The 13748-nt window shown below is 38.2% G+C and overlaps 1 pseudogene; it reads left to right on the top strand.

The window, feature by feature from the left end:
* Positions 1–258: 258 nt before the first annotated feature.
* Positions 259–2844, top strand: LOC131756806 (protein VCF1 pseudogene; annotated as a pseudogene).
* Positions 2845–13748: the final 10904 nt, after the last annotated feature.

The following is a 13748-nucleotide window of genomic DNA, read 5'->3' as shown; positions in this document are numbered from 1 at the left end:
ACACATGTGTACATATATACACACACATACATATATATATGTATATTTATGTATGTAAAATAAAATCCTATAAACGGATTTTGAGTCATAGTGCCTAACACATTTCCTAGAAATGTGTGAATTTAGAGACTCAGAACTCATTGAATGAAAGGGAGATTATATACCCCTGTGAGACTCTAATAATTTCTGATGTATGGACTTGGAATTTTCCTCTTAGCCCCTTCTCAGTGGGGCCAGGAAACATTCTTCAAGGTAACTATGCCTAAGGAGAGAAAAGATACTTCAAGGAATTTTAAAGACAGACTGTCAGGTAACACTTCAGATACTGTCACATTGTTATGTCAAACAGCTGTTATGATTTTAAACATCACCAGAAGTATAAACTAGGTCCCATTGTTCCATATACTTTATTATAATTATTATGAATGTTATTTTCAATGTGTGAATTACATGAAAATTCATTTTAGAAAACATGATTTTGATTCACATTTTCCTTTTGAGATATAGCATATTTTTGTATCCATTCATATTTCCTTGGAATTTTTTTTGATTGGGTAGTTTATCTTTTTAAATTTACATTTAGAAATTCTTGATATATTCTGTATACTAATCTATTTTCAGTTATATTTGTGCTAATTATTTTCTCTTTTTAGAGGGTTTTTCTAATAGGCTCTATTTTCAAAGCAGCTTCAGGTTCACAGAAAATTAAACAGGAAATACAGAGAACTACCATATACACATTGCCCACACACACAATCTGCCACACCGGGGTAGAACATTCGTTACACTTGTTGGACCTACACTGACACATCAGTTTCACCCCAAGTCCATAGTTTACATTAGGGTTTGTTCTTGGTGCTACACTTTCTGTTGGTTTTGACAAATATATACTTACATGTATCCACCATTATTTTATCATACAGAACAGTTTCACTGCCCTAAAAATCATCTGTGATCTGCTTATTCATTCCTCCCTTTTCCTCAACCCATAACCTAGTATAGGTTATTTTTCTGGTGGAAAGTAAGGAGGGGAGACAAATAGTAGAAAAATACGTATAAAAGAGTAAATTGCAAGTTGATGTTTTCCTTGGGATAAAATAGATTTGGGTTGAGTGGATTGGGAATGCCAGGTGAAGAGGGCAGATTGCATTTGGAAATGGGGTAGTCAGTAGAGACTTGAGGAAGAAGAGGGAGTGAGTCATGTGGGTATCTGAGGAACAGCCTTTCTGCAGAGGGACTAGCAAGTGAGAGGCTCTAAAGTGGAGTGTATCTGCCTTTATGAAGGGAGAGCGGAGGCCAGTAGGACTGAAACAGGGTGAGGAATTAACAGGAAGTCAGATTACTCAGGTGCTTGTACCTAGCCATTCAATGAGTTTTACTGATTTGTGGTTTCCTCTGAGTGAAATAGCAAGACATTGGAGAGGTTTGAGAAGAAGAGTGAAATAGTTTGATTTATGATTTAAAAGGATCACCCTAGTCGCACCCTTGAGGACAGAGAGTAGTGTGAAAGGAAGAAATTTACTGTAATCTAGACAAGAGATCACGGCATACTTGGGTTGGGGTATAGTGGGCATAGTGAAATGTGGCCATATAATGCATTTATTTTAAAATTAAAGAGAACAGATTTTCTGGAAGATTAGATGTGAAGTGAGTGAAGGAGAGAAAGTATTGAGTCACACATAACCCTATCTCTCTGAATTCAGTTTGTAAAGGCTGATGCAAGACTCCTTAATGTTCATTTCATCATCAGGAGCACCTAGTGCCCAGTAGCAGCTGTGCCAGCAGGACCAGAAATAGTGATGACAGCATCCAGGTTCTCTGGGATAATGTCAACAGTGGTTATCAGTCATCAGCAGCAGTAATGATGGCATTCCAACCCGACACTTATTTTAGTATGATCTGTTGTGGATCAGGCTATCTGTTCCTGCTCATTTCCCAAGCATTATTTGAACTATACAAATATTTGAGCTATGTTTTAAATTCATTGATACTAGGTTAACTAGAATTGATTTCTATAAATAAGAAACTTGAGTTATACAAAGGTTCTTCTGAGTCTCTAAGTACAAGTACAAGGATTATATTTTATTCAGTTTGTGTGCAGGGGCCAGTTACACAGTCATGCCTCAAATATACCTTTTTGTTAAATAAAGGAATAAACTATTAGTAAAGGAGTAAATTGAGGGATGAATTAAATTAATGGATTAAAAATATTTGGGGTTGTATTATCTTCTGAAATGTCTAAGAATTTTATACCATAGAACTTTTATTTATTTACAACTATATATTAGTTCAGAGTGGGGTATATTCAGAAGGCAAAGAGGCAGCATACATAATTCAGAGCAAAAGAGTAATCTTTTGGTCGGCAGCTTCCACCAGAGCCGCAGCGACAGCCAAGGCCGGAGGGGGAGTGCGTGGCGGTCGCCGAAACGCAAAACTCTTGTTCCCTCTCCTCGATTAGCTGCGCCGCGTCCCTCACCTCCATCGGCTGCCAAGAGCCAGCGCCTCCGCCCCAGGAAAAGAAGAAGGAAAGGTAGGGAAGAAGACCACCATCTCCCCCCACAGACCAAAAGGAGAGTAGAAACCCTGTCTTTCACGATTCCTGGGACACAGTTTTCAAGCAGTGACAGTGGCGGCTACAGCAGCAGCAGCATCAACAGCCCCGGCCAGGCCAGCGGGAGAGCAGCTTAAACCACTCCTCTGCCCGGTCCAGTCCCCACGCGCCCTGCCCCGCAGCCCGTGCCGGGGCGATCCACACTGTGCCAAGGCCCTTACTTCCACATCAACCAGACCCTGTAGGAGGCCCACTTTCACAGCGTACAGCACCAAGGATGGCCTCCCACATGATGTACCAGTACATTCTTGCCTTCTGTGAGGGGACAGCACTGTGCAGATTTGATATATCAACTTAACGATGTTTTAAAAAAATTGCACCAAAACTGCCTGTTGGCTTTTCAGTCTGTATTTGAAATAACAGGTTAACAGGCCGCTGTTTACTTGTGGTTTTGCTGCACACTGCGATTTCAAAGAGGCTTTGAAGCAGTTTTTTATAGGATTCTTTTGAGGGTAGGTATCAAATCCGGGGCAAGTTAACAGTAGAAGGAAATCTCATCTGCATGTTGAATCCATAGTTTGTCCAAGTCAGGCTAATTTCCAGATCTGTCAATTAGAAATGCTACTTTCTGTAAAAAGGTCCTTTAAAAATGAGGGATCTTCTTCTTTGGAGAAATGTCTATTTAGGTCTTCTGCCTATTTTTGGATTGGGTTGTTTGTTTATTTGATATTGAGCTGAATGAGCTGCTTGTAAATTTTGGAGATTAATCCTTTGTCAGTTGCTTCCTTTGCAAATATTTTCTCCCATTCTGAGGGTTGTCTTTTCTTCTTGTTTATGGTTTCCTTTCCTGTGTAAAAGTTTTTAAGTTTCATTAGGTCCCATTTGTTTATTTTTGTTTTTATTTCCATTTCTCTAGGAGGTGGGTCAAAAAGGATCTTGCTGTGATGTATGTCATAGAGTGTTCGGCCTATGTTTTCCTCTAAGAGGTTTATAGTGTCTGAACTTACATTTAGGTCTTTAATCCATTTTGAGTTTATTTTTGTGTATGGTGTTAGGGAGTTTTCTAATTTCATTCTTTTACATGTAGCTGTCCAGTTTTCCCAGCACCACTTATTGAGAGGCTGTCTTTTCTCCATTGTATATTCTTGCCTCCTTTATCAAAAATAAGGTGACCATCGGTGCGTGGGTTTATCTCTAGGCTTTCTATCCTATTCCATTGATCTATATTTCTGTTTTTGTCCAAATACCATACTGTCTTGATTACTGTAGCTTTGTAGTATAGTCTGAAGTTTGGGAGCCTGATTCCTCCAGCTCCATTTTTCTTACTCAAGAGTGCTTTGGCTATTTGGAGCCTTTGTGTTTCCATCCAAATTGTGAAATTTTGTGTTCTAGTTCTGTGAAAAATGCCATTAGCAGTTTGATAGGGATTGTACTGAATCTGTAGATTGCTTTGGGTAGTATAGTCATTTTCACATATTGATTCTTCCAATCCAAGAACACGGTATATCTCTCCATCTCTTTGTATCATCTTTAATTTCTTTTATCAGTGCCTTATAGTTTTCTGCATACAGGTCTTTTGTCTCCTTAGGCAGTTTTATTCCTAGGTATTTTATTCTTTTTGTTGCAATGGTAAATGGGAGTGTTTCCTTAATTTCTCTTTCAGATTTTTCATCATTAGTATATAGGAATGTAAGAGATTTCTGGGCATTAATTTGTATCCTGTTACTTTATGAAATTCATTGATTAGCTCTAGTAGTTTTCTAGCAGAATCTTTAGGATTCTTTATGTATAGTATCATGTCATCTGCAAACAGTGACAATTTTACTTCTTCTTTTCCAATTTGTATTCTTTTTATTTCTTTGTCTTCTCTGATTGCTGTAGCTAAAACTTCCAAAACTATATTGAACAATAGTGATGAGAGTGTATAACCTTGTCTTGTTCCTGATCTTAGAGGAAATGGTATCAGTTTTTCACCATTGAGAACGATGTTGGCTGTGGGTTTGTCATATATAGCCTTTATTATGTTGAGGTAAGTTTCCTCTATGCCTACTTTCTGGAGCGTTTTTATCATAAATGGGTGTTGACTTTTATTGAAAGCTTTTTCTGCATCTATTGTGATGATATATGGTTTTTCTCCTTCAGTTTGTTAATATGGTGTATTACATGATTGATTTGCCTATATTGAAGAATGCTTGCATTCCTGGAATAAATCCCACTTGATCATGGTGTATGATCCTTTTAATGTGCTGTTGGATTCTGTTTGCTAGTATTTAGTTGAGGATTTTTGCATCTATGTTCATCAGTGATTTTGGCCTGTAGTTTTCTTTCTTTGTGACATCTTTGTCTGGTTTTGGTGTCAGGGTGATGGTGAACTCGTAGAATGAGTTTGGGAGTGTTCCTCCCTATGCTATATTTTGGAAGAGTTTGAGAAGTTTAGGTGTTAGATATTCTCTAGATGTTTGATAGAATTTGCTTGTGAATCCATCTGGTCCTGGGCTTTTGTTTGTTGGAAGATTTTTAATCACAGAAAACTCTGTTTGCCAACAAACACATGAAAGAATGCTCAACATCACTAATCATTAGAGAAATGCAAATCAATACTACAATCAGGTATCACCTCACACCACTCAAAATGGCCGTCATCAAAAAATCTACAAACAATAAATGCTGGAGAGAGTGTGGAGAAAAGGGAAGGGAACCCTCTTGCACTGTTGGTGGGAATGTAAATTGATACAGCCACTATGGTGAACAGTATGGAGGGTCCTTAAAAAACTAAAAATAGAACTACCATACAACCCAGCAACCCACTACTGGGCATATACCCTGAGAAAAACATAATTCAAAAAGAATTAGACACCACAATGTTCATTGCAGCTCTATTAACAATAGCCAGGACATGGAAGCAACCTAAGTGTCCATCGACAGATGAATGGATAAAGAAGATGTGGAACATATATACAATGGAATATTACTCAGCCACAAAAGGAAACAAAATTAAGTTATTTGTAGTGAGGTGGATCGACCTAGAGTCTGTTCTACAGAGTGAAGTCAGAAAGAGAAAAACAAATACTGTATGTTAACACATATATATGGAATCTAAAAAAAGAAAAAAAAAAAGGTTCTGAAGAACCTAGGGGCAGGACAGGAATAAAGATGTAGATGTAAAGAATGGACCTGAAGACACGGGGAAGGGGGAGGGGAAGCTGGGATGAAGTGAGAGAGCGGCATGGACATATATACCCTACCAAATGTAAAATAAATAACTAGTGGGAAGCAGCCACATAGCACAGCGAGATTAGCTCAGTGATTTATGATCACTTAGAGGGGTGGGATAAGAATGGTGGGAGGGAGATGCAAGAGGGAGGAGATATGAAGATATATGTATATGTATAGCTGATTCACTTTGTTGTAAAGCAGAAATTAATACACACAGACACAAAAATGAGGGATCTTCAGTTTTTTAAATTCAATAAACTAGTAAAGAGTATCTACTTTCAAAAAAAGAGTAATCTTTTTATTAAAAATAAAATTATTTTATATAACTTTATGCAGAGTATGAGATCTGCATAAATCTGAAACACATATTCCACATGTATTCTTGATTTTCATACATCATTTATTAGAACAGCAGTTTTTAAATTGTAGTTTGTCATTTCTGAAAGCTTTATGTCTTGTTTTTTCCCTCATTTGTATCCCCAAAGCCTAAAAGCCTAATGTTATCATTGTTGCATGCTCTATTTTATACATAGACACACACACAGGATACATATTTAATATACTTCTTTAACTATGGGAGAGTGTGTAGTTTGTCAAGCAAAGCTGCTACATCCTAGGTGGCTAAAGTTGCAGGCATGAGTATCAATATGTTAACATGATGGTAGAACCTCCTGACTTTGACATAAAAGCTTTAAGTAATGTCTTAAAGAATATAAAAGCATTTTTATACCAGAAAAACTCACTTAGTAAGTTAATTGGAGTACATGAGCTAGGCTTAAATAACTCTTATTAATTACACTCATATAACTCACATTGTTACATTGTTTTTGATATTTTATCATTTCATTTTGATTCTTAGAGTCTCGATTTCTCTTTTTATATTACACATGTGTACTTGCAAATTGACTACCTTTCACATTAGAATTTTTAATATAGTAACATAATTATCTTAAACTCTCTGTCTAATAATTCCAAACTTCGTGTCATATCTGAAACCAGTTCTGACACTTGCTCTGTGTCTTCATTCTGTGCCTTTTCCTGACTTTTATCATGACTTGTAATTTTTTGTTGAAAGCTGGACATGACATATCAAGTAATAAGAACTGAAGCAAACAGACCTTTAGTGTAGGATTTATATGAAGCTGGCTAGGAGTTGAGCTGTGTTTAATGTTTATTATAACAGTAGGTGTCAAATTTTTTATCTTCCTTGTTGACTTTGTGTTTCCCTAAAAATGTTTTTCTAAAGATTCTGTATGCCTTGCATCATTTCCAGCTATAATTCCGTTATTATATTGAAGCTCTGTTCAAGTGGTACTAAGGAATTGAGAAGGTAATTTTTCTATCATTTTTTGATTAAATCTCAGTCTTTTAGTGGGCCTGTGTAGGTTGACAGTGACCTTCACAAGTGGTTCTTATCTTTTTTTTTCACTCTCACTGATGTGAGGTTGAAAGGCTAGTGAGTGCTTGTGTTAGGTAATTATACCCCTACCTATGTGGGCTAAGGTGCTGGTCAAGTTTTCTCACTGGAGAGTAAGCCTTATATGGAGTGTACACTTGGCCTATTTCACAATGGTTATTTTACTTCTTGCAGAAGACAGGAGGTAAGTTTTCTTAGCTGCTCAGTGTAAGGAACTTGTAGGTTCCTAAAGAAAAAAAAAACCCTAAAGTGTGAGAGACCCCTCTAAGACTGTACTCCTCCAGGAGTTTCTCACTCTCAAAAGAGTCCAAATTTGGTCTCCAGCAATTCATCAAAATTATCATTTAAGTGTTCTACCAGCTTATGGCTCTGGCAGCTTCTGTTCCAGCTTAGTTGTGTTTCTCTGTAGTAGCCTGTCTCTCCAGATTTTGAGATGGTGATTCGCCGTGCAATCTCAATTTTCTGATGTCTAAGGAAAACTTTGATTTTCAGTATGTTCAGCTTTTATCTTCTGCCCACAGGACTTCTAAGCTGTTTACATGTCATAGCTGAACTACAAGTCCCATCTTTACATTTTGACCTCATGAAAATAAAACAATATTCAGCATATAAAAGATAGCAGGTATGCAGAATACACAGATAGTTGCCCTAATTGAGGAGAAGTTGGGGTTAGTCGAAAATGAAATTTGGAAGTGATGTTAACATCAGAAGGAGATAACAATAATGGGGTAAGTAGAGAATAGCATATGAGAGAATAAAAGCAACAAGTAGAACAGGTATCAGCACTGTAACTTCTAAGAATAAGCGAACCAAAGGTAAAAAAAAATGTGTATAATACTGTAGTGTGTATGTATATATGAATAGAGCAGCCTTAGAGAGCCTATGATATAGGAGATCTTGAAATTAGGACAAAACCAGCTCAGTTTTTTTTTTTTTTTGGAACGAAGCAGAAGTCTCTTTATTCTCAAACTCCTTATATCATGCCTCTATTTTCAGGGGGTTAAATCAAATTAACTGATCATCAATGAAAAGGTCAAAAAGACCTCGAACAGGGATTCCACACCACCCCTCAAAAGCAAACAAACATCAGTCACTGAGCTGTGAACCCTGGGGACCTGGTGACAGCTGACACAGCAGCCTGGACTGTAGTAAAGAGGATGGCAGATCAAACCTAAGTGATCCATGGAAAAATCAACAGCAACCACCTACTAAAAAATATTCTTCCTCCTACATTGAAGGGCCCTATCGCATCAGGCTAGCCTTTCTACCTCATCAGTAACAATCCATCCACACACCCGTTCCCCTCTGCCAGGCTGAGATGAGACAGTGCCTCTGGAAATCAGAATACAGAACACAGTCGTTTCTGACCCAGCATGTGGAGACCTGAGTTGGCTGCTCCTCTCTTGGGGCCCCCAAGGCATGGGAGACAATCATCTCTACCGCTCTCCACCACGCAGGGCTGAACACAATGCTACTCTAGGTATCTTCCTCTTGTGCTTGCCTTCCCAGTTTCTTAATTCAGTAACACATGAGGGCCATGCCCGCCAATAGCAAGAATGACCGTGGTGGTTCGACATTCACAGTTCCACTGTCCCAGAGTTTCCAGCTTGCTAGCTTGTAGCCATTTTCCCATCTAAGTCGGCCGCTGTCACTTTACCCCACCTCCATCTGGGGCGCACCAGGCACGGTCGGGACTGCAAGGAGCCCAAGCGGCGGCCACATCTCCCTCTTGGGCGCTGAAAGTCCGGCGGCTCTCGGTATCAGCCAGGAGCCGAGCAGGGGAAGGGGCCTCCCATGCCACTCCCCAGCTCTCCACCCCCACCCCCACCCCGGTGCCCCGCACCTCCCGCACAGTCCTCAACTCTAGCTCAGTTTTAAGATACTTCATTCACACTGGGGCTATTGCCCTAACAATTCCACATAATTAGTGTTTAAAAATAGTTTTTGTTGCTTAGAGTAAATTTATTAGATTAATATCTATTATTTCCATTTTAATCTGTTACCTAGAAGACGCACTTTCATTTACTTAACAAATAATTATTAAGCATACCCTATACAGTAGAGATAAGCAGCTAATTGAGAAAAGGTCAAAGGATTATTTAAAATAAATCTAAATAATCTTGAATAATTCTTTTATTGTTTTCTTTTATTGCAAGAAAATATCATGTAATTACAAATGATATTTGAAAGCTCACAAGTCAAGTTTTTTATATTAATACACCTTCATACCTACCAATATTGATACTAATTATATAAACTTGTGGCAAATACTTCTTAATTTTAAGAGACAGAAATGTATGTACCTAGTAAGAATTATGTTAAGGTAATACTGAAACATAATAGAATATGCATTTAAGACCTTCAAACAAAAGTGAAGATATTATGTTACTCTGATCTGTGAATTGCAAATTATTTACTTTGAACATATTTTATGTAGGGTACATATGAATAGTCTTATCTTTCCACATCATAAACTTATTCCATATTTCCCTATGATAAACTTCATATACTTTAAAAGGAATTAAAAATATCAATACACTAAAACATTATAAATCAAAAACCAAGATGAATACTGTTTTCTCAATTATGGCATGAATTAATCATGATTTTATAAACATGAGCCACCACTGCAATAAAAATTCACTTAAAACCACATAAAACACCACTCCCCCTCACAAAAGCACTGGAATCACAACTAACTGCTGAACAATCAACGACAGAAAGACACTGGAACTCACCAAAAAAGATACCCCACATCCAAAGACAAAGGAGAAGCTACAATGATATGGTAGGAGGTGTGCAATCACTATAAAATCAAATCCCATAACTGCTGGGTGGGTGACTCATAAACTGGAGAACAATTATACCACAGAAGTCCACCCACTGGAGTGAAGGTTCTGAGCCCCATGTCAGGCTTCCGAACCTGGGTATCTGGAAACAGGAAGAGGAATCCCCAGAGAACTGGACTTTGAGGTCCAGTGGGATTTAATTGTAGGACTTCAACAGGACTGGGGAAAACAGAGACTCCATGCTTGGAGGGCACACACAAAGTAGTGTGTGCACCAGGACCCAGGGGGAAGGAGCAGTGAACCAGTAGGAGACTGAACCAGACCTACCTGCTAGTATCGGAGGGTTTCCTGCAGAGGCGGGTGGGTGGTTGTGGTTCACCGTGTGGACAAGGACACCAAAAGACACAGACTGGCTGAATGGATACAAAAACAAATCCGTATATATGCTGTCTACAAGAGATCCACTTCAGACCTAGGGACACAAACAGACTGAAAGTGAGGGGATGGAAAAAGATACTCCATACAAATGGAAATCAAAAGAAAGCTGGAGTAGCAATACTCATATCAGACAAAACAGACTTTAAACTAAGGACTATTACAAGAGACAAAGAAGGACACTACATAAGATCAAGGGATCAAACCAAGAAGAAGACATAAGAATTGTAAATATTTATGCACCCAACATAGGAGAACCTCAGTACATAAAGCAAATGCTAACAGCCATAAAAGGGGAAATCGACAGTAACATAATAATAGTGGGGGACTTTAACACCTCACTTACACCAATGGACAGATCATCCAGACAGAAAATTAATAAGGAAACACAAGCTTTAAATGACACAGTAGACCAGACTGATTTAATTGATATTTATAGGACATTCCATCTGAAAAGAGCAGATTACACTTTCTTCTCAAGTGCACATGGAATATTCTCCAGGATAGATCATATCTTGGGTCACAAATCAAGCCTCTGTAAATTTAAGAAAACTGAAATCTTATCAAGCATCTTTTCCAACCACAACACTATGAGATTAGAAATAAATTACAGATAGGCTTCCCTGGTGGCGCAGTGATTGAGAATCCACCTGCGGATGCAGGGGACACGGGTTCGTGCCCCGGTCCGGGAAGATCCCACATGCCGTGGAGCGGCTGGGCCCGTGAGCCATGGCAAACTGAGCCTGCGCGTCCAGAGCCTGTGCTCCACAAAGGGAGAGGCCACAGCAGTGAGAGGCCCGCATACGACCAAAAAAAAAAAAAAAAAGAAATAAATTACAGGGGAAAAAAAACATTAAAAACACGACACATGGAAGCTAAATGATATGCTACTAAATAACCAAGATATCACTGAAGAAATCAAGGAGGAAATCAAAAAATACCTAGAGACAAATGACAACAAAAGCATGATGAACCAAAACCTATGGGATGCAGCAAAAGGAGTTTTAAGTGGGAAGTTTATAGCAATACAAGCCTACCTCAAGAAACAAGAAACATCTCAGATAAACAACTTAACCTTACACCTAAAGCATTAGAGAAAGCAGAACAAGAAAACCCCAAAGTTAGCAGAAGGAAAGGAATCATAAATATCAGATCAGAAATAAATGAAAAAGAAATGAAGGAAATGATAGCAAAGATCAATAAAACTAAAAGCTGGGTCTTTGAGAAGATAAACAAAATTGGTAAACCATTAGCCATACTCATGAAGAAAAAGAGGGAGGAGACTTAAATAAAATTAGAAATGAAAAAGGAGAAGTTACAACAGAGACTGCAAAAATACAAAGCATCCTAAGAGACTACTACAAGCAACTCTATGCTAATAAAATGGACAACCTGGAAGAAATGGACAAATTCTTAGGAAGGTATAACCTTCTAAGACTGAACCAGGAAGAAAAAGAAAATATGAATTGACCAATCAAAAGTAATGAAATTGAAACTGATTAAAAATCTTCCAACAAACAAAAGTCCAGGACCAGATGGCTTTACAGTTGAATTCGATCAAACATTTAGAGAAGAGCTAACACCCATCCTTCTCAAACTCTTCTAAAAAAATTGCAGAGGAAAGAACACTCCCCAACTCATTCTACAAGGCTACCATCACCCTGATACCAAAACCAGACAAAGATACTACACAAAAGAAAATTACAGACCAATATCACTGATGAATATAGATGCAAAAATCCTAACAAAATACTAGCAAACAGAACCCAACAACACAATAAAAGGATCATACACCATGATCAAGTGGGATTTATCCCAGGGATGCAAGGCTTCTTCAATATATGCAAATCAATCAGTTTGATACACCATATTAACAAACTGAAGAATAAAAACCATATGATAATCTCAATAGATGCAGAAAACCTTTGGACAAAATCCAACACCCATTTTTGGTAAAAAGTCTCCAGAAAGTGGGTATAGAGGGAACCTACCTCAACATAATAAAGGTCATATATGACAGACAAACCCACAACAAACATCATTCTCAATGATGAAAAACTGAAAGCATTTCCTGTAAGATCAGGAACAAGACAAGGATGTCCACTCTCAACACTATTATTCAACATAGTTTTGGAAGTCAGCCATGGCACTCAGAGAAGAAAATGAAATAAAATGAATGCAGATTGGAAAAAAAGTAAAACTGTCACTGTTTGCAGATGACATGAAACTATAAACAGAACATGCCACCAGAAAAGTACTAGAGCTAATCAATGAATTTGGTAAAGTTGCAGGATATAAAATTAATGCATAGAAATCTCTTGCATTCCTATACAGTAACAAGATCAGAAAGAGAAATTAAGGAAACAATCCCATTCACAATTGCAACAAAAAGAATACAATACCTATGAATAAATCTACCTAAGGAAGTAAAAGACCTGTACTCAGAAAACTATAAGACACTGATGAAAGTAATCAAAGATGACACAAACAGATGGAGAGATATACCATGTTCTTGGATTGGAAGAATCAACATTGTGAAAATGACTATACTACCCAAAGTAAGCTACAGATTCAGTGCAATCCTTAGCAAATTACCAATGGCATTTTTTACAGAACTAGAACAAAATATCTTAAAAATTTTATGGAGACACCAAAGACTCCAAAGAGCCAAAGCAACCTTTTTTTTTTTGCAGTACGCGGGCCTCTCACTGTTGTGGCCCCTCCCGTTGTGGAGCACAGGCTCCAGACGCGCAGGCTCAGCGGCCATGGCTCACGGGCCCAGCCTCTCCGCGACATGTGGGATCTTCCCAGACCAGGGCACAAACCCATGTCCCCTGCATCAGCAGGCGGACGCTCAACCACTGTGCCACCAGGGAAGCCCCAAAGCAATCTTGAGGGGAAAAGAAAGAAAAAAAACAGAGCTGGAGGAATCAGACTCCCTGACTTCAGATTATACTACAAAGCTACAGTAATCAAGACAGTATTGTCCTGGCACAAAAACAGAACTATTAATCAATGGAACAGGATAGAAAGACCAGAGATAAACCCATGCACCTATGGTCAACTAATCTATGACAAAGGAGGCAAGGATATACAATGGAGAAAAGACAGGCTCTTCAATTAGTGGTGCTGGGAAAACTGGACAGCTACATGTAAAAGAATGAAATTGGAACACTCCCTAACACCATACACAAAAATAAACTCAAAATGGATTAAAGACCTAAATGTAAGACTGGACAGTATAAAACTCTTAGAGGAAAACATTGGCAGAACACTCTTTTTTTTTTTTTTTTTTTTTTTTTGCGGTATGCGGGCCTCTCACTGTTGTGGCCTCTCCCGT

This window comes from Kogia breviceps, chromosome 5, assembly GCF_026419965.1.
Source record: "Kogia breviceps isolate mKogBre1 chromosome 5, mKogBre1 haplotype 1, whole genome shotgun sequence".
Taxonomy (NCBI): Eukaryota; Metazoa; Chordata; class Mammalia; order Artiodactyla; family Physeteridae; genus Kogia; species Kogia breviceps.
Note: the sequence above shows the minus strand (reverse complement) of the source record. Positions and strands in the feature narration are given on the sequence as shown.